The sequence below is a fragment of the Mirounga angustirostris genome, unplaced genomic scaffold, assembly GCF_029215605.1.
Source record: "Mirounga angustirostris isolate CCGP_5_RB_7025 unplaced genomic scaffold, mMirAng1.0.hap1 SCAF_4, whole genome shotgun sequence".
In the NCBI taxonomy this organism is placed as follows: domain Eukaryota; kingdom Metazoa; phylum Chordata; class Mammalia; order Carnivora; family Phocidae; genus Mirounga; species Mirounga angustirostris.
In genome coordinates, this window is record NW_026991712.1 from 86,137,553 (window position 1) to 86,159,482 (window position 21,930).

The following is a 21,930-nucleotide window of genomic DNA, read 5'->3' on the forward strand; positions in this document are numbered from 1 at the left end:
CCTTAAAGCCCATCCCTCAGTGACTCCATCCCCCCACCCACCTCAATTGTTTCATTTTTAAAAACTGGACCGACCCTTAGGAAAATTTTATTGCATTCTTGTATAGATAGCTAACGTAAATAACTTCCAGCAACAAACTGGGTATTATTTATGTTTCATAGAATCACAGAGTGGAGTCAGACTCTGAGTTGCCTAGTGGGTTCAATCACTGGCTTTCTAAGTTCCCCTGTTCTAGACACAGCTTCAACAGCACTACAGGAATCCCTATGCCCTAGGAATAGCGACTTTCCATCACCTGCTTCAAGAGAACAAATAGAAGTGTTAGTGGCAATGACGTTAGTGTTTCAGTGTGTGAAAACCTCATGTGAATTTTCCCCTTTCTCTGGCAACAGTTCACAAGATATCATTATAAAAAGAAGAAAAAAAAAAACCCTTCTTGCTCTGCTTTTACTGACTTCAGAAACGGTAATCATTAAAACTGTTTTTGATCTAGAATTACTTAAATACTTCTTTAAGGATCTTTTACAGTCACTTACCTTCAAGTTACCTAAATCACAAGCTCTTTTTTTCCTTCAAAGACCCTCCCCTCCCCCACCAAAGTAAAGTAACATCAGTTGCAACTGTTGGGCAGGTACTGCCCTCTAGTGCTTATACTTTTATAATAAAATTTTTAAACACTATCTCACATCACTACCACAGAACGTCCGTCAAAAATTAAATAACATCCTATAAACCCAAGATTTTTCAACTTCACACTATTGATATTGTGGGCCAATAAGTCTTTGCCCTTGAATTGTTGGATGTTTAGCAGCATCCACCCACTAGATGCAGTAGCACTCCCCAACCCCAGCTGTGACAAAAATGTCTCCAGACTTTGCTAAATGTCCCCTGGGGAGCAAAATCATCTCTGGTTGAAAACCACTGTATCATGCTAAAGGTTGTCCAAAATGGTCACATTAGTCCTGAAAATTATAAGCAGACAAGGTCTTCTGTAGACTAATTACTCTAAGTGAGATAAAGGAGAATTTCAGTTCTGCAGTAAACAAAAAAACAGAGCATTAAGATTTTCAGGTCTCCCTCTCCACCCCCCTCCCCCCGCCAAAGTCCTGGCTAGTGGAAGACTTCTTCACACTTTTGACTTTGTATTCCAGTTTTACTTCTCAGATCTGTTCACTTCCTTTCAAAGTGCTTAGAAAACAAAGCTTGCACTTCTAGCTGAATATAGAGAAGATGGCAGGGAAAAGGAGGGGGTGAGGTATGTGTCTGTATTGTGTTCTAACATAATATGAAACATAATAATTATAAACATCATATGAAAATTCTTGTAAAATATCGAAAGGAGTTTCAAACCTGGATTTTAGAAAGTTACATTAAGAGGGTTTATTCAGATCTGCTGTGAATGATTATTCCTCATGTAAGCACATTATGCTTATAAATCCTGATTCTGGAGCACCTGGGTGCCTCAGTTGGTTAAGCAGCTGCCTTCGGCTCAGGTCGTGATCCCAGAATCCTGGGATCGAGCCCCACGTCGGGCTCTCTGCTGGGCTGGGAGCCTGCTTCTCCCTCTCCCTCTGCCTGTCGCTCCCCTTGCTTGTGCTCTCTCTCTCTGTCAAATGAATAAATAAAATCTTTAAAACACAATTTTAAAAAATAAATCCTGATTCTGTGAATTTTAAAACCTACAAATGACTGAGGACTAGATTTTTTTTTTTTTTTTAGATTTATTTAAGAGAGAGCGCGCGCCCACGAGAGCAGGGGGAGGGGCAGGAGGAGAAGGAGGCAAGGAGCCTACCCACTGAGCAGGGAGCCCGACAGGGTGGGGCTCCCCTCAGGCTCCATCCCAGGACTCTGAGATCATGACCTGAACCAAAATCAAGGGTCTGATGCTTAACCAACTAAGCTACCCAGGTTTGGACTGGCACTGAATGTAACTTCCTCCCCTTATCAAATTTCTCACTGAGTTCATTGGTTTTACTAAAGAAAAAAACAATAAATAAGACTCAATTAACAATTTTTATTATATGATTAAGAGTATATCACTTTTTATTAATGTATTCCAATCTACTATTTTATTTACTACTTAGTGAAATTGGAAATACTGTAGCTTTTTTTTTTTTTAAGATTTTATTTATTTATTTGACAGAGACAGAGACAGCGAGAGCAGGAACACAAGCAGGGGGAGTGGGAGAGGGAGAAGCAGGCTTCCCGCTGAGCCGGGAGCCCGATGTGGGACTCGATTCCAGGACCCTGGGATCATGACCTGAGCCAAAGGCAGACGCTCAACCATCTGAGCCACCCAGGCGCCCCATACTATAGCTCTTTAATTGTCAAGTTCTTATTAGCAGAATCTTGGGATGGAAATCTATTTTAGCTACACAGAGCAGTTTGTGATCACTCCCTGATCTCCTCTGAGAAGTTTCTGCTTTCCTGATTCTGTATATATTGGTTTCATCCTATCCTCTCTAATTAAATTCAACTAGAAAGTCTCCTAATCACGTAATAAAGCAAGGCACAAATAGGTTTTAGCCTTTAAAGGACAGTCAAATGGTTTAGAATGTATATTTAAAATGATAACACAGAAAAGTTACATGACTTGGACCAAAGGAAAACAAAATCTAGAAAGATATCCCTCTGATCAGAGAGAGAGGAGACATATATGTCACCAAGTGATATTATTTGAGAGTTATTTCCATAAATTTTTTTTAAAAAGATTTTTATTTATTTATTTGACAGAGACACAGCAAGAGAGGGAACACAGGCAGGGGGAGTGGGAGAGGGAGAAGCAGGCTTCCTGCGGAGCAGGGAGTCCGATGCGGGGCTCGATCCCAGGACCCTGGGACCATGACCTGAGCTGAAGGCAGATGCTTAACAACTGAGCCACCCAGGCGCCCTTCGTAACTTTTTTCACTTATACAGAAAGTCCAGGTTATTCTGTAATATGCAATTATTTTAAAGCATTCACAAGCTTTTTAAAAAAGCAAATTATTCTAGGGACACCTGGGTGGCTCAGTTGGTTAAGCTTGGTTAAGCACCTTGGGCGCAGGTCATGATCCTGAGCTCCCTGCTCAGGGGGGAGTCTGCTTATCCCTCTCTGTCTGCCCCTGCCCCCCACCTCATGCATGCTCTCTCTCTCAAATAAATAAAATCTTAAAAAAAAAAAAAAAAAGCAAATTATTCTAGAAATTAGTTTATATACTCATTGATAATTTCACACCACTTTAAACTTCTCCATGAAGGAAATATTTCCTTAGGTTTTGATTTAAAGGAACTGTGATAGTCAGAATAATCACCCCACCACCCCCCAGAAGTCCATGTCCCAATCCCCAGAACCTGTGAGTATATTACCGAACATGGTAAATGGGATTTTGCAGGTATGATTACGTTAAGGGTTTTGAGATGGGGAGATTCGTCTGAATTATCTGGCTGGGCCTAACGCCATCACGAGGGTCCTTATAGATGAGAGGGAGACAGGAAAGTCAGAGGAGATATGATCGTGGAAGCAGGGATCAGAGTGACACAGAGGCTGCCTGTGAAGATGGCGGGGCCACGAGCTTAGCAATGAGGGCTGGAAAAGACAAGGAAGGGATTCTCCACTAGAGCCTGAAGATAGAGGGAAATGGCTGACAGTGTGTTCTCACCTCATTTCACTGGTATTTTAACAGTGAAAGCAGCCACTGTGAAGGCTCCCTACACAGTCTGCCATGCCTCATTCTGAGGCAACTCCCCATAGTCCTTCTGACGGCAAGCATCCATACACTAGTCCTTCTGAGGTAGAAGTATTATTCAGACACTCCTTAAGGAATTATAATTAAAATCTACCTTCAAATAACTACAATAATGGCATATACTCCCAAAAGAAAACAACTTTCCCTCCTTTGCTAACCCATGGACAAATCTAGAAAGATACAATTCCAAACATAGCGTTCATTGTTGCTTATGATTTTGTTCTTAAAACTTTATGAAGAAAATTCTGTACACATCTCTTCCAAAGTACTTATGAAAAACAAGAGCATTTAATCCAGATGCTGTTTCCTAAATTGGCCAAAATGTGTTCTTCCCTGATTTGAAATGTAAGAAACTGGTTTAACTTAGCACTTGCAGTTTAAGAAAGTAAAATTCAGAAATTCTCTTGCTTCATCTCTTCTTGTCCTGTTTCAGTAGCATCTGGCCTTTCAATTAGAACATGAGTTCATTGCTTATTAGTGTCCACAGAGTTAATTAATTCAATACAGAACATTTTCTTTATTTTCAGCTGGTATAAACGTGGACATCAAGGTATTCCTTGTACTAAGCAATTTAACCTGAATTGGTGATATGTTGATTAAATATGTATAGTAATTTAGGGATTATTTTTCTCCTTCCTTGATATGATAAAATGTCTCTAGATAACCTTATGTTTTCTGTCTAAACAATAAGTACAATGTGAGTTTAAGGGAAAATACTTCAAGAAAAGTAAACTCTAGCCATGTTTAGCCTATACTTGAAATATTTTCCTTCTTGCATTTCTGTAATGGACAACTAATAACTGAGGGGATTATAAAAATCTAAACACTATTATAAACAAGGCACTGCTACAAAAAGTAGAAAAGGCAAATTTCTGCCCTCCAGGAGTTTTCCCTTTGGAGGTGCTATAACAGGAATTTAGTAAGAAAGAGATGTTAACACTTCTACTTTTATTTGTTTAAACAAATCTTAAAACGAAATTTTTTATGTCAGGGGCGCCTGGGTGGCTCAGTTGGTTAAGCGACTGCCTTCGGCTCAGGTCATGATCCTGGAGTCCCTGAATCGAATCCCGCATCGGGCTCCCTGCTTGGCAGGGAGTCTGCTTCTCCCTCTGACCCTCCCCCCTCTCATGTGCTCTCTCATTCTCTCTCTGTCAAATAAATAAATAAAATCTTAAAAAAAAAATTTTTTTATGTCAGGTCTACATCTTCATAAAATTAAATTTGTTAATGATAACAATCTATTAGAAAAGAAGAAAACACATTTTACTCACATCGGATTACTTTAAAACGTTAATACCTTGTTCACTAATGTTCCCCTAGAGTTTGGAACACAGAAATCAAGAAATAGGTATTGAATGAATAAATATGTCTTGCTCTTTGTTTATTCTTTTAGATCAACTTTAGAAAAAATTTTTAGTTGCCTCCCAAAAAATTCCATTGAGAATTTAAATAGAAATTGTATTAAATTTTTAAGTTGATTTAAGATGGCCTGAAATATTTACAATGCTTAGGCTTTCCATCCAAAACTTAGCATGCCTCTCCTTTTATTCAGTGGTGAAAAATTAAGAATGTTTCTATTAAAAGGTGTTTCCAGTGTTTTTTCTTCTGGTAATAGTTTCTTTGATAGTTTGGATTATATAGATCAAACATACTCCATTAAGAGCATAACTATAAATTTTATTTTGGGTTTTTTGTTTGTTTGTTTTAAAGATTGTATTTATTTATATGTCAGAGAGAGAGAGCACAAGCAGGGGGGAGCGGCACGCAGAGGGAGAAGCAGACTCCCTGCCGAGCAGGTAGCCTGATGCCTTGCAGGCTCTATCCCAGGACCCCAGATTCACGACCTAAGCCCAAGGCAGATGCTGCTTAACCGACTGAGCCACCCAGGCATCCCTAAATTTTATTTGTTGGTATGGTGAATGAAAGCTTTTCTCATTACATTTCCTACCTAATTATTGCCAGAACAGTAGAGTGCTTTTTCCTAAACGACTTTATTAATTCAAACGTTTAGTTTAAGATAAAAATTCCACCATCTACTTTCTGCACCCTCCCCAAATTTAAATCATGTGTTTACTATCTTATTGCATTAGTCAGAAATTTCAAAACAATTTTAAATTACAGTGGTTGAGAGACTAAATATACAAATGGACAATGGCCAGACCATACAGAAAACAGAACCTTGGCCCACAAGCAGCAGCCACCTGCCCAGGAAACCAACCCCTTATCTACAATAAACAACCCAGGAAGCCAGCCTCTTACAAGTCAGACTTACAGGAAGCCAGGCTGCTATCTATAGTGACAATCCGAGAAGCTAAACAATAACTTCTGTAACAATCTCGCCCAAATGGCCATGACTTCATTAATAACTGACAACCTTCCCAATTTTGGTCCCAACTTCCAACATGGGACCAACAATAGAAAGCAAAATATGCACCTCTAACCAATCACATAGGATGTCCCATTTCTAGTTAGCCTGTCTACAAGCTTCCCCATGCCAATAGTCTCCAGTTGGGCGGAGCACATGTGAAGCCTTCCCTTTTCTCTACTGTAAAGCTTTCCCAATCTTCTGCCTGCCTTTGAGTAACTGACAAAACTCCAGTGATGGTAGCTGACTCTCTTGTTATAGCAAACTCAGAATAAATAGTTTTTGTTTTTCTTGTTTGGTTGGTCTTCATTTATTTGCACAGGCAACAGCCGGCATCCCTTTAATTTTGGTCCTCATTTTAATGGAAACATTCTTATTTATTTTGCCATTAAGAATAGCATTGTGGGGCACCTGGGTGGCTCAGTTGGTTAAGCAGCTGCCTTCAGCTCAGGTCATGATCCCGGGGTCCTGGGATCGAGCCCCGCATCAGGCTCCCTGCTCAGCGGAGAGCCTGCTTCTCCCTCTCCCTCTGCCTGCCATTCAGCCTACTTGTGCTATCTCTCTGTCAAATTAAAAAAAAAAAAAAAAGGAAAGAACAGCATTGTTATTTTGAAAAAGATTTTATCATGTCGAGTTGTCCTTCTATTTCATTCCTAATCAGTACTTAAAATAGAATGTTTTATATATAGAGTATATATAATTTCTTTTTTTTTTTTTAAGATTTTTATTTATTTGACAGAGAGAGACACAGCGAGAGAGGGAACACAAGCGGGGGGAGTGGGAGAAGGAGAAGCAGGCTTCCTGCGGAGCAGGGAGCCCAACGCGGGGCTCGATCCCAGGACCCTGGGATCATGACCTGAGCTGAAGGCAGACACTTAATGACTGAGCCATCCAGGTGCCCCAAGAGTATCTCTATCTATATATATACTCTCTCTATATATATAGAAGTATTTATATATATTTTTCATATTCAAAGTTTAAGATTAGATTTATTATTGAACCGTCCTCAAATTTCTGAGATAAGCATTTTTCGGTTACTGAATTATTCTTTCAATATATTATAGGTAAGACTCAGTTTTAGTAGTAGTAGTACTAAAGACTCATCTTTAGTAGTAAGATTTAATCTTACTAGTATTTTTTCCAATGGATAATTTCATTTTCAGGTTAGGAGGGCATCTTCTAGGTAACTAAAAAAGATAAACCATAACATTAGTAGCCACTTATAATTATAAAGGGATAATAAAAAAATACCTCATCTTGAAGAGTGTAACAAAAATCAAAAGTATTCAAAAGTGAAATGAAAATAAACCTACTTGCAAATTTCTGCTTTAATCAAATAGAAAACCATTATTTTAAGCATTGTCTTTATTTGAAAATTCTCTACTGTTGAAGCATTCAAGCTAGAGAGAGAAAATTCTGATATTAGAGAAAGAACTTAAGACGTCTCAGAAATAGGAATAGTAAATACATATAATAATGCTTTAACACTTATTCCTGTATTAAATGATAGTACGTTTTACAGATTAGATTAATACATGTTTAAAATTTAACTTAATGATGTAAATATCCTGATGTTAATGATACTAATATTTTCAAATAGTTAGACATATATAAAATATAATACAAGGGTGCCTGGGTGGCTCAGTCGTTAAGCGTCTGCCTTAGGCTCGGGGCATGATCCCAGGGTCCTGGGACCGAGCCCCGCGTCGGGCTCCCTGCTTGACGGGAAGCCTGCTTCTCCCTCTCCCACTCCCCCTGCTTGTGTTCCCTCTCTTGCTGCCTCTCTCTCTGTCAAATAAATAAATAAAACCTTTAAATATATATATATAATACATAAGAATTTAATATATGCTTAAAAAGATATCACAGGGGCGCCTGGGTGGCTCAGTCGTTAAGCGTCTGCCTTCGGCTCAGGTTGTGATCCAAAGGTGCTGGGATCGAGCCCCGCATCGGGCTCCCTGCTCCGCGGGAAGCCTGCTTCTCCCTCTCCCACTCCCCCTGCTTGTGTTCCTGCTCTCGCTGTCTCTCACTCTGTCAAATAAAGAAATAAACTCTTTAAAAAAAAATAAAAATAAAAAAATAAAAAGATATCACAAATCACTGGCAAAGGGATAGATTATTCAATAATAAGTAGTGTTGGAATAACTAACAATTTGGTGGGTGTGGAGAAACAAAAAGATTGTCCAAAGAATGATCCAGGGGGCTCTCCCAAGGTTACCTGACAATGAGCTGGCTGGTATCTGGAGATGCCTGATCTCACCTTCCCCCAGAATATCCAACTGCTGGGCAGCCAGCACTCCCAGCAGCTCTCTCAAGAACTGGCACCCAAGCTCAGGATATTTGACACCCAAATTCAGCTCCATCCACTCTCAAGGCTGCTCCCATGTTTGACCACAGTGCACATGGTACACTCAAGCCCATCACTCTCCTGGATGGTGAGCACATGGCCACATGCATCCTGCTGACCCCTCTATTTATGAATTACTGCTTGAACCAAATAATGCTTGCTGGTGTTTGACTGAGCCCTCTTGCTTGAGGAAATACAGGTTTAAACTCTGACCTCACATTATGCACAACAATTAATTCTAGGTGGTCCACAAGTCAATAAAAATAAATCAAGACAATTAAAAGCTAGAATAAAATAGAATTCAATGATCATCAAATCTCTGGAGGATGAGACAATTTTCTAGGCTTCATAAGAATAAGATGAATCACAAATAAAAACACTAATTGATTTACTACATAAATATTTTGAACATTCTATAACCAAAATAAAAAGACAAAGAATAGAAGAAATATTTTTTATCTAGTATAACAAAGGGTTAAAGTCCCTATTACATAAACAAATTAATGCAATTGATTTTTTTAAATCAAACAGTAAAAGCCCACTGATAAAGGTTATAAACAATCTACAAAGGAACTTGCAACCAGTAATCAAAGAAATGCAAATGAAAGCAACAACGAGGTAACTCTTTTACCTACTTTTCCTCCTCCCTTTCTGACAGCTCCTTCTTAGCCTCTTTTGCTCTTCATCTCCCCAACTTCTGTGTGTTGAAATGCTCTAGGAATTCAGTACTTAGACTTCTCTTTTTTCTATCTCTACTCATTCCCTAATGATCTCATCCAGTCTCATGGCTTTAAATAGCATCTATTTATCAATGAGTCCCAAAATTTGTATCTCCAGCTTGGACTGAAATATTCAGCTGCCTACTTGCCATTTCCACGTGGATTTTTAACAAGTGACTCAAACTTAATGAAAATGTATTGCAGTCTGAACTACTGATACTACCTCTCTCCCCCAAACCCGCTCCCCGCTGCAGCCCTCCCCTTCTCAGGGAATGGCAATCCCATTCTTCCTGTTGCCCAGGCCAAAAATCTTGGTACCACCCTGACTCCGCTTTTTCCCACATCTGCCACATCTCATCAGTCAGCAATTCCTGTCAGCCCCACCTCCAGAACATACCCACAATTCAATTCACTTCTCCCATCACCACCAGGATCCAAGCCACCAACATCTTTCACTTGGATTATTGCAATAGCCTCCTAACTTGTGTCCTGGCTTCTGTCCTTGCCCCTCCTCCTCTGTTTTCCAGAGAATAGCCAAAGTGAACCTGTTAAAACCTAAGGCAGATGCTCTCATTTCTTTTTTTTTTTTTTTTTTAAAGATTTTATTTATTTATTTGACAGAGAGAGAGGGAACACAAGCAAGGGGAGTGTGAGAGGGAGAAGCAGGCTTCCCACCCAGCAGGGAGCCTGATGCAGGGCTCGATCCCAGGACCCTGGGATCAGGACCTGAGCCGAAGGCAGACGCTTAACGACTGAGCCACCCAGGCGCCCCTGATGCTCTCATTTCTTTGCTCAGCTCTCCAATAGTTGCCCATTCCCATTAAGACTAAAATCCAAAGACCTTACAAACCCTACAGGACCTGTCCCCTTCTTACCCTGCTCTACCCCTTATCTCCAAGACCTTATCGAATATTGCCATCCTTCTTGCTGACACTGTTCTAGATATATGGCCTTGACATCACTCCACCACACCAGCCAGGCTCCTACTACACAGCCTTTACGCTTGCTATCCTTATCCGAAGTGGTCTTACCAAGGTATCAAATAGTTAGCTTTGTCATGTCCTTTGGGTCTTTACTAAAAATTTTCCTTTACTTTTCCTCCTCCCTTTCTCTTCCTTTCCTAAACAATTCAGTCTTACAGACATTAGGATGGGGCAGAACCAGGTAGACTAGTGCACAGAGGTGTGTCAGAGCCAAGAAGGATAAGGAGAGACCCCTTGCAGAGGAGTGGCCCGGCATGCATGGGATGTCAGACCTGAGCGAGGTGGGGGCATGCTGAATGAGGTCAGAAAGCCATTGAGGCAGGGAAAGGTGTGGCAGCAGAGGAAGAGACTGATAATACACAGAGGATTTGATCAAATAAGTAAATAGAGGATAAAGGGAGCTAATTTCTCACTGTCAGATTATAGAGGCACAAAGATGGAAAGGGGATAAAACTAGAATGAACCCTGAGGTGTTAGGTTGAAATTGGAGTGAATTCATGGTTTTCAATATAGATATATAGACACAAATACAGATATAATTATGTGAATATTGTGTGTGTATATATTACACCTATATATAAATTTATATATACACACATATTCTCTTTCCATTAAAAGGGACTGGGAGGAGCAACTCCATTCAACCCCAGTAGCAATGAGCACACCTAGCACCCAAAGCGTGACTTCAAAATAGCATTCTCAAGGGCTCCTCAGAGAAATGGCGGATTACAGGGCTCGGCCGGGAAAGTACAAGATAAGCCTGGAACATACTGGTGTGCCAGAAAACAAGGAAGTGCTCAAAAAACGATGGGGCCATGTCAAAAGGACACAGAAGCTAAGCTTGAAGAGGTTCCAATGGGAAAATCTAAGAACAATTTAAACACCAAAATAATGACACTCGCTCACTGACTAAAATAGGAAACTGAGCTCATATACATATTAAACAAACAAACTGAAAGTTTGATGAGGAGTGTGATCAAGTTTCTCTCCACAAAACACTTAATTACGAAGAGAAGAAGAACTTTACAGTGGACAAGCTTGAAAGATACCATCTAAATCAAGTGATCAAAGTAAACATTATCAGTAATGGAACAAACAAATTATGTGCCACCTGATAAGATGCAATGAGAACACAGCATTGTTTCTGTCATAGTCCCACCAAAAATGAATAACCCTAAGTCTAATCATGAGGAAACAGCAGACAAACCTAAACTAGGGGATATTCTACAAAATAAGTGGCCTGGAATTTTCAAAGGTATCAAGGTCACGAGAGCTGAAGAAACACTGAGAAACTGTTTCAGTCTGAAGGATACTAAAGAGAAATTTTCAAAGGTATCAAGGTCGGGAGAGCTGAAGAAACACTGAGAAACTGTTTCAGTCTGAAGGATACTAAAGAGAAATGGTAACTAAAAGCAACAACTTGATGCAGAACAGGATCCTTTTTCTATAAAGGCCATTATTGAGACAATTGGCAAAAATCTGACTGGGGTATGAGGATAAGACAGTATTAACGTCTCAGTGTTAATACCTTATTTTGGTGCTTATATTTTGGTTATGTAGGAGAAATGTCTTTGTAGTAAAAACACACTAAACTCTTTGGGGAGGTGGGACATTACATGGGTAATTCTCAAATGCTTCAGAAAAAAAAGGTTTTGCTTCTATACTTGCAAGTTTTCTGTAGGCTTGTGATTTAAATTTAAAATATATTTTTAAATTTTGTCACTTACTCAATGAGATCTTTACTAGCCACTCTAATTAAAATGCTCTCCCCAGTGACACTCCTTCATGCTTGATTTTTATCACTTAGCACCTGTATTTTATTTATCTAGCTGATTGTTTCCATCCAAGAGGATCTAGGAAGACAGGAATTTTTGTCTTTTATTCACTGCTGTGTCCTGAGAGCTTAGGACATTGCCTGGAGCATAATAAGTACTCAATAAATGTTTAATGAATAAATGAATGTATAAGCCTATTAAATAAATGTTTAAGACAGACAATGACCACTATGAGGACAAGTGAAGTAAAACTGTTATTCTCATCATCAATGATAGCTTGTTAAATGTCCTTTTGGAAAATAATTTGGCAATTAAGAATCATAAAAATAGGGGTGCCTGGGTGGCTTAGTCAGTTAAGTGTCTGCTTTGGCTCAGGTTGTGATCCCAGGGTCTTGGATAGAGTCCTGCATCAGACTCCTTGCTCAGCAGGCAGCCTGCTTCTCCCTCTCCCTCTGCCTCTCCCCATTGCTCGTGCTCACTCTCTCTGTGTCTGAAATAAATAAAATCTTTAAAAAAAAAGAATCATAAAAATATTAATGCCCTTTAACCTAGAAATTCCACTTCTTGGATTTTATTCTAAGGAACTATCCTAAAATACGGGAATGGGAATGCAATCATAGTGTTAATCTGTTCACTAGAGGGTTATTTATACACACACACAGAAAGAGAAAAAAAGAAAAAAGAGAGAGAAATAAACAATTAGACAAAAAATATTGGATAAATTATGCTATAACCACAGATTAGAATTTTTTTAAAGATTTTATTTATTTATTTGACAGAGAGAGAGACAGGAGAGAAGGAACACAAGCAGGGGGAGTGCGAGAGGGAGAAGCAGGCTTCCTGCGGAGCAGGGAGCCCGATGCAGGGCTCGATCCCAGGACCCTGGGATCACGGCCCGAGCCGAAGGCAGATGCTCAATGACTGAGCCACCCAGGTGCCCCCACAGATTAAAATTTTATTTCATTTGAAATTCCATTTGTTTTGGGCGCCTGGGTGGCTCAGTTGGTTAGGTGACTGCCTTCGGCTCAGGTCGTGATCCTGGAGTCCCGGGATCGAGTCCCACATCGGGCTCCCTGCTCAGCAGGGTGTCTGCTTCTCCCTCTGACCCTCCTCCCTCTCCTGCTCTCTGTCTCTCATTCTCTCTCTCTCAAATAAATAAATAAAATCTTAAAAAAAAAAAAAAAAAGAAATTCCATTTGTTTTGAAAACCATTTCATTTGAAATTCTAATAATATGGGGGAAAGTTTTTATATATTATTATATTAAAGGAAAAAATAAACAGAATATTAATTTACAGTCTATGATTCCAACTCTAAAAATATACATTATAATAAGCAATTATTATATTGTGGTAGTTTTTATTTGTTTTCCTCTATTTTCCAAGTTTTTAGTAATATGATTGTAATTTACTTTTTTTTTTTTTTTTTTTTAAGATTTGAGAGAGAGAGAGAGAGCATGAGGGTGGCAAGGGGCAGAGGGAGAGAGAGAAGCAGACTCCCCGCAGAGCAGGGAGCTCTACATGGGGCTGGATTCCAGGACCCTGAGATCATGACCTGAGCTGAGGGCAGATGCTTAACCGGCTGAGCCACCCAGGCGCCCCATGTAATTTACATTCTTAAAATACATTTATAATTAAAAAAATATTTATTTTTAAAAAACACATCATGGGGCGCCTGGGTGGCTCAGTTGGTTAAGCGACTGCCTTCGGCTCAGGTCATGATCCTGGAGTCCCTGGATAGAGTCCCGCATCGGGCTCCCTGCTCGGCAGGGAGTCTGCTTCTCCCTCTGACCCTCCCCCCTCTCATGTGCTCTCTCTCTCTCATTCTCTCTGTCTCAAATAAATAAATAAAATCTTTAAAAAAAATAAAAAAATAAAATAAAATAACAAACACATCATGGATAAAGTTAGCCAGTTATAATATTAACCCCATTAAAGAAAGTACTGCTTAGGTGAAGAGATATACAAATCAAAAATTAACTAGTCTGTGTTCAAATATGACCAAATATAAAAGAGGCATGGGGCACCTGGGTAGCCCAGTCAGTTGGGTGTCCAACTCTTAGTTTCAGCTTGGGTCGTGATCTCATGGGTCATGGGATCCAGCCCAGCTTCAGGCTTCAAGCTCGGTGGGGATTCTGCTTGAAGATTCTCTCCCTCTGCCCATGCCCCCCAACTCTCTCTCTCTCAAATAAATAAATACATCTTTAAAAAAAAATTTTTTTTAATAAAAGAGGTTAAAAAAATTTAAAACCTGTTTGAATACAAAGTACGTTAATAGAAGAAAGCAGTTGGGCGCCTGGGTGGCTCAGTTGGTTAAGCGACTGCCTTCGGCTCAGGTCATGATCCTGGAGTCCCTGAATCGAGTCCCGCATCGGGCTCCCTGCTCGGCAGGGAGTCTGCTTCTCCCTCTGACCCTCCTCCCTCTCATGCTCTCTGTCTCTCATTCTCTCTGTCTCAAATAAATAAATAAAATCTTTAAAAAAAAAATAGAAGAAAGCAGTTTACATCAAATTAGGAGAAGAATTTGGCTGTATTAGCCTTGGGCTCCTGAGGCAAGACATGCTAAATACAACAAATACTAACACCATGAAAAAGGTGGATCAAGGTAGGTTCATCATGCCTGCCAGACCAACAAAATATCCCTCAAGACCATCTAGCACCTTCTGTTCTAATTCCATGCTCTGATTATAACTTGGCCTCCCAGTCACCTTTTTCTAGGAAGAAAATATTCTAGACCTCCACATAGCCACATGAGTACTCGAAATGTGGCTAATCCTAACTGAGATGTGCTTTAAGTGTAAGATCCACCCCAGATCTCAGAGATTTAGTATGAAAAAAAAATGTAAAATATCTCAGTATTGGTTATATATTGATTATATGTTAAAATTATAACATTTTGGATATATTGGGTTAAATACAATAATTATTAAAATTAATGTTATCTGTTTCTTTTTTAATACGGATACGAGAAAATTTAAAATTACTTCTGTGGCTCATATTTGTGATTAGTATTATATTTTTATTGATGAGCACTGATCTCAAACATTGAACAAGAATAAACAAGAATACTGCAGTCAGTATAAATGTACAATCTCCCTAAAAACCAATAAATTGACACCAGGTTTAGACAGCAGTCTCTTTGAGCTTTCATGGCACGAGTCTATCCCTCATACGTGCATTGACAAAATCAGATCTTCACTGAAGTGAGCAAATCGAGGCTCTGGTACACCTCTGAGCTTCCTGGGCACAAGCTTTGTTATTTGTCTACCTTCTATCATTTTTCTCTTGGCTCATAATCTTGTGTTTAGCCTGTATTCTTCAAGGGATAGGGTTGCATATTATTCATCTTTGTTTTCCATGCACTTCAGTGCCTTAAACAAAGGTATTAAAACGTTTTTTAGGGGTACCTGGCTGGGTCACCGGGTAGAGCCTACAACTCTTGATCTCGGGGTTGTGAGTTCAAGCCCCATGCTGGGTGTAGAGACTATTTAAAAATAAAGTCTTTAAAAAAAAAAAAGTTTGTTGGGACGCCTGGGTGGCTCAGTCATTAAGCGTCTGCCTTCGGCTCAGGTCATGATCCCAGGGTCCTGGGATGGAGTCCTGCATCGGGCTCCTTGCTCAGTGGGGAGCCTGCTTCTCCCTCTGCCTGCTGCTCACCCTGCCTGTGCTCTCTCTCTCTCCAAATAAATAAATAAAATCTTTAAAAAATAATAAAAATAAAAATAAATACTTTTTTTAAAAGTTTGCTAAATGAACTTTCTTCCACATATTATGCCTTTATCATAGCTATAGACCTCCTTACCTTAAAAAGCTTATGTACATAACATCTCCATTGGTTTTTTTCTTCACCGGGTAATTGTGACTGACTTGTGAAGACAGAACACATAAAAACCTGAAAGTAAATCACAATCATGTGAACTAAAAATAATGAATATATAACATGGAGTGATAGCTTTACAACCATCCTAGTACAGTGTATTTTACTATTAAGGACAGAGCCTTAGGGGCACCTGGGTGGCTCAGTCATTAGCCCTCTGCCTTGGGCTCAGGTCATGATCCCAGGGTCCTGGGATGGAGCCCCGAATCGGCCTCCCTGCTCCGCGGGAAGCCTGCTCCTCCCTCTCCCACTCCCCCTGCTTGTGTTCCCTCTCTCTGTGTTCTCTCTCTCTGTCTCTCACTGTCAAATAAATAAATAAAATCTTTAAAAAAAAAAAAAAGGACAGAGCCTTAGAGACAGACCACAGAATTGATATTTCATCATTATGTAATGGCTTACATTATATGACCTCTTATTTGTCCCTGAATTCCAACAGCAACCTCATAGCTGATACAGAATAATGGTGGAAGGGAAAATAGATGACACAAAAAGAAAAGATTATCAGGAGATCAATGTGATGGCTTTGGCCTCTTAATGTAGACCAGATAACAATAACCCTTTTCTCAGCAAGTAGTTTCTCAATCTTCTACCAGTTGTAAAAAAAACCTAATTCACTACTAACTTTCCCTGTGACAGCACCAAAACAACGCTGAAAACACAATCTCTCGATATGGGGCGGTGGGGGGGGGGGGGGGAGGAGGAATCTTCCTCCTAAATATCTACCCTGTCAAAAGGAAAATCCTTTTCTGAGAAATGGTGTTACCCAACAGAAAATCTTGGCTTCTTAAAATCCAGGTATGTTCCCATCTCTTATTTTAAATGAAGTGGTTGGTCTTCATTTAGCCGAGTTTTGTGACTGTTTTATAAAAGCCATTGAAAAAGCCTGAGAAACTACTGACATTAGATTTACTAGAGTTAAACATTTATAGGGGTGCTGGGCTGGCTCAGTCGGTAGAGCATGTGACTTGATCTCCGGGTTGAGTTCAAGCCCCACCTCGGGTATAAAGATTACTTAAAAATAATTTTTAAAAAATTAAAGAATGAGGGTGCCTGGGTGGCTCAGTTGGTTAAGCGACTGCCTTTGGCTCAGGTCATGATCCTGGAGTCCCGGGATCGAGTCCCGCATCGGGCTCCCTGCTCGGCAGGGAGTCTGCTTCTCCCTCTGACCCTCCTCCCTCTCATGCTCTCTGTCTCTCATTCTCTCTCTCTCTCAAATAAATAAAATCTTTTTTAAAAAGTAAATAAAATAAAAATAAAAAATTAAAGAATGAGTTTGATTCTATAGAATTAGCAACTATAATTTTTTTGTAAGATCCTATTTTTAAGTAATCTCCACACCCAACATGAGGCTCCAATTCACAACCCTGAGATCAAGAGTCACATGCTCTACAGACTGAGCCAGCCAGGTGCCCCAGTGTCCTTTGATATTTTTATAAAAATTGTGTACACACAAATTTATCTGAAGTGTGACTTACTAATCCCAATAAAAAGTATAATTTGATGAGTTTTCCTTCAATAGTTTGAGACACTTCTAACAAACTGCAGTTTAGTTGCCCTACCTAAAAGAAGAAAAAACTCAAGTCCTAAGCTACTCCCCTTTACAAACCTTCCCCACTGGACCGATTCTTTCCTTTTAGAGAAAGAAAAAAAAAAATCCTCAACCTGTGTTAAACCTCTTTATCAGTTTACATGTGGTCTGAGTGTCATTTTCCAGTGCTTTGTCTATGAGTAGTTGGTTGCTCTAATACTTTCCAGAACTGATTCGCCCTTGGGTACCAACTTGACTGAACTATTAAGACTCAGATCCAGCAATTTTGGCTTTAAATAGGGAAAATGAAAATAGGAAAACCACAAAATAACTGGCTAGCTCCTAGAGACTAAAAGCAAGGCTCACGGAACAAGTCACTCGAGTGCAAACTTAAGCATGCACCAAGTGGCGCCCGGGTGGCTCAGGTCATGATCCCAGGATCCTGGGATCGAGCCCCACATCAGGCTCCCGACTCAGCGGGGAGTCTGCTTCTCCCTCTCCCTCTGCCTCTCCCACTGCTCATGCTATCTCTGTGTCTCAAATGAATAAATAAAATCTTTTTTTAAAAAAAAGCATGCACAAAGAAGCAGCAGCAGAGTGTCCTGAGCTCCAGTTGCATTTCCACCTCAGAAAGCTTGAAAACGTACAGAACACACCGACGTTTATACTTGCTAACTTAGATGATATTCATGAATGTGAGCCCAAGAATAATTGAAATTTCAAATTAAATTAGGAAGAAAACAGCAGCTCTGTAAATCGTTCAGCGAGGGTTGGAAAACGTAAAAGAATGAATGAAAAGGAGGGTCCAAAGGAAGGACCTGGCCGGGGAGTTTCGGCCCGCGGCAGCCCGGCGGACCGGGAAGAGGAAGGAAGCGGAAGAAGCAGCGCGGGCGCTTTTCCGCCGACCGTTGGCGCCCCGGGCCCCCCGCCCCGCGCCTGCGCAGCTCGCGGACTGAAAGTTGCGGGAGCGCGCCGGCCCCCGCTTATCTAGGGGGCGGGAGGGGCGGGCGGGGCGAGAGCACGTGACCGGGATTGCGGCATTTCTGGCCCAATCCAAGGCAACTGGGAAGGCGCCCTTGCAGAGCAATCCGGGTAGCCCCGGTTCCTGACCTCCTTTTAATCTCCTGGCGTCTGGAGCCCTCTCTTGGGTCTAAGAATCTGGTTTTGCGGAACTTTTTGTCGTGCGCCCCGCAAATCAAATTAGGGGCACAGTCTGGAGTGAGGGGCGCTTTTTCTTTTTCTCCATAATTAGAGTGTCAACACTCTAATATCAAGGCCTGTTGCTCTCTCCCCAAGACGCTCAAATCCGATTTCTACTGCTGGAGACTCCGGAATCCCTGGAGGGCGTCTTGTTGTAAAAATAGTACTCTAAAAAAAGAAAAACTGGTTTATCTATATCAGGGGTTGAGGATTGGGGAAATTAAGGTAAAAATTTAAAGAGGCAGGTGTTCCATAGGACTACGATAGAGAACTTACCTCAAAAACGTCACCCCCAGAAGATCACTTTATCTCAAAGCATTTAGGAAGGCCTGGGTGGCTCAGTCGGTTAAGCGTCTGCCTTCGGCTCAGGTCATGATCCCAGGGTCCTGGGATTGAGTCCCGCATGGGGCTCCCTGCTCCTTGGGAGCCTGCTTCTCCCTCTCCCTCTGCTCCTCCCCCTGCTTATGCTCTCTCTCTCTCTCTCTCAAATTTTCTCTCTCCAAATCTCCCGCTCTGTTTATTCAGACCTTCTATCAAGATTCTAAAGTGATGACGCTGGGATAAGATTACCTACATGACATGGTTGGTAAGCCCCAGAGGAGTGTGAAAGGAAACAAGGCCTTAGAGAAACTCAGTCTGAAGGCTAAAGTCCTTGAAGTGAAAAGGAAGTGGGGTAAAAGCGGAATGGATTGAGGCCGAGTTCTAACGTTCTAATCCTTCCCCTGCTGACTGCTATGGTGACAGCCCAGGAACCTTGGCAGTGGGGGATCAACAGTGCAAAAGCATAAAATGTCAATATGTGAAAACAATTTTAAAAAAAAAAGGATATCGCCCTCCACATGTCCTATTATAGATAGCTTGGTAAAAATAAGGCCCTTCACCCGGAATCCTAGTCAGAAAATTTCACTCATTTCCTACAAATACTAAATCCTCAACACAGCAGAAATGAATTCGCTCTGAACTCAGAATATTCTCATAAATGGAATGGGGGGGTGCATAGCAAAAAGTGCTGGACTTGCACTGACTTCTCTGCCCTAGTTGCAGAGTGATTGTAATTGCTGCTTCCCTTGCAGATGCTTGTTTACCCTGGTGCTGCTGTCATTGGTTCTTTAGTTGCTTCCACTGCAGTTCTTTCCCTTACACTTAGAGGTTCTTCTACCAAGGCATCTTCCTCAGTCACAGCTGTCCATAGAAGTGATATTGAGCTCCCCTGAGCACACTGTTGCTGGCTTCTCTGGGCCAAGAGAAGACTGGGAGAAAATGCCTCCACGCAGCAAAACCCAGGAGTCTCAGTGAGCTCATTCTGGGGCTGTGGAATGAGTTTGTCCAACTAAAGTGGAGGCACAGATCATGGCAAGATGGTGCCATCTGAATATTTAATAGGAGAATCACAGAAAATAGGAAAGCTTTGAGTGTCACTTACTTCTTAACAGCTGAAATGGGTTTTGTTTTGTTTTTTTTTTTCCACCAGTGTTGTGTGCCTATTGATGGCCTGTGTCAGGATTGACCAGTAATGTGAATGTGTCCATTTTATAAGTAACCAGGTCCAAGTGATGCCTTAAGCAAAAATTTGAATTATGTGTAAATATTCATAAATTTGAACAAGTCATAGTTGCTTCTGATTCTTAGTCAGAATTGCTATTATGGGGTAACCCTGCTTCAGTCTTATCACCCAAAAAGTGACTGGATCTGTATGAGATAAAACTATTTTACCAGTATATATAGTATTTTTAGAGATGCTCCTGGAGATCAACCCATTTTGTAATTTCCATTTTGTGGTGTTATAACCTGTTCTCCTTCAAGTTAGGGCTGATCAACAGACTAACACAAGTAGCTGCCTCAGGCCAAATTACCCAAGCCAGGTTTTCAAATCTTAGGCTGGTTAGTTCATGAAAAAGGAACGCAGTAGTAGAATGCTATTATTAAGCAACAGCTGCAGGATATCATTGCATCCAGTACTAGGAACAGAGGGGAAATTTTCAGCAACTGGGAGAATGTCACATGTTCCAAAGCCTCTCTTTAAAATACAGAAGAAGAAATAAACACAATCTCTCACAGAATTGCTTCATTCTCTACCACCACCAAAAATTTTTAGTGTAGTTCTACCATTTTCTTTAACCAAGGGGAAAAAGGCTTTGAATTTTTTAAAGATGTAAAACACATACACACAAAAACATTAATTTTAATAAACAATTTCTATAGTTGAGCTATACTTCAATATTTTCCATCTCTCAAGGAGCAGAGTTCTGTAATTAAAATACCTTTTCAATATTAAACTGTAAGCAGTCACAAAAACATTAACATATTTGTGCCTTGACTTTGTACAATACATTCCAGAGTTGTCTACAAACCACTTCTCACTGGAAAAACAAAAGACAGCAAAAAAAACATTGGTTCAGGTTTCAGTCAAGGTGAACACGCAAGAATTGTTTGTATTATATTATCTAAGGATTCTGAAGATAAACGCTCTACAGTGTAAATGAAGACTTTGGATTCATTCTTTAAAACTATTGGTGTACAGGGGCGCCTAGGTGGCTCCGTCAGTTAAGCATCTGCCTTTGGCTCATAATCACAGAGTTCTGGGATGAAGCCCCAAGTGGGGCTCCCTGCTCAGTGGGGACCTGCTTCTCCCTCTCTCATTCCCCCTGCTTGTGCTGTCAAATAAATAAATAAAATCTTAAAAAAAAAAAACAACTATTGGTGTACAACAGATTTATAATCACTTTAGTTAACTATAGGTAAGTTACTTCAACTGTAGGTAACAAAGTTATTACTTCAGACCAAAATGCAGAAAGTACTGGCCCATTTGCAACTGTGGATGGAACTAGAGTGTATTACACTAAGGAAATAAGTCAATCAGAGAAAGATAATTATTGTATGATTTCACTCATATGTGAAATTTAAGAAACAAAACAGAGGATCATAGGGGAAGAGAGGAAAAAATAAGATGAAACTAGAGAGGGAGACAAACCATAAAGAGACTCTTAATCGTAGGAAACAAATGCGGGTTCCTTGAGGGGAGGTGCCTGGCGGGATGGGGTAACTGGGTGATGGACATTAAGGGCATGGGATGTAATGGGCACTGGGTATTATATACGACTGAAGAATCACTGAACTCTACTTCTGAAGCTAATAATACATTATATGTTTATTAACTGAATTTAAATTTAAAAATATTAAGAATAAAAAGTACTGGCTCAGTTTGCAACTCCAAAAGGAAAATTAAGGGAATTCAGAATTTTTTCTGCTTCTTGGACAAAAGAAAGTAAGGCAGATGATGAGTTAAATTACTACATTGTAATGCCTCATATGACATCCAAGTGTGTGAGAACTTCCAAGCTGTTTCTGTTTTTAAAAAGACCTTCAAAGCCCCCGGTGGTGGTATTCAAAAAGTGAATGTCATACACTGAAAC

The 21,930-nt window shown here is 40.3% G+C and overlaps 1 long non-coding RNA gene across 1 annotated transcript; it reads right to left on the reverse strand.

The window, feature by feature from the left end:
* Positions 1-754: 754 nt before the first annotated feature.
* On the reverse strand, positions 755-18,225 carry LOC129046394 (uncharacterized). The gene is made up of 3 exons (XR_008507582.2): positions 17,965-18,225; positions 15,715-15,804; positions 755-1,606 (listed from the first exon to the last, which is right to left on the reverse strand). It is a non-coding gene; the product is annotated as an uncharacterized LOC129046394 (long non-coding RNA).
* Positions 18,226-21,930: the final 3,705 nt, after the last annotated feature.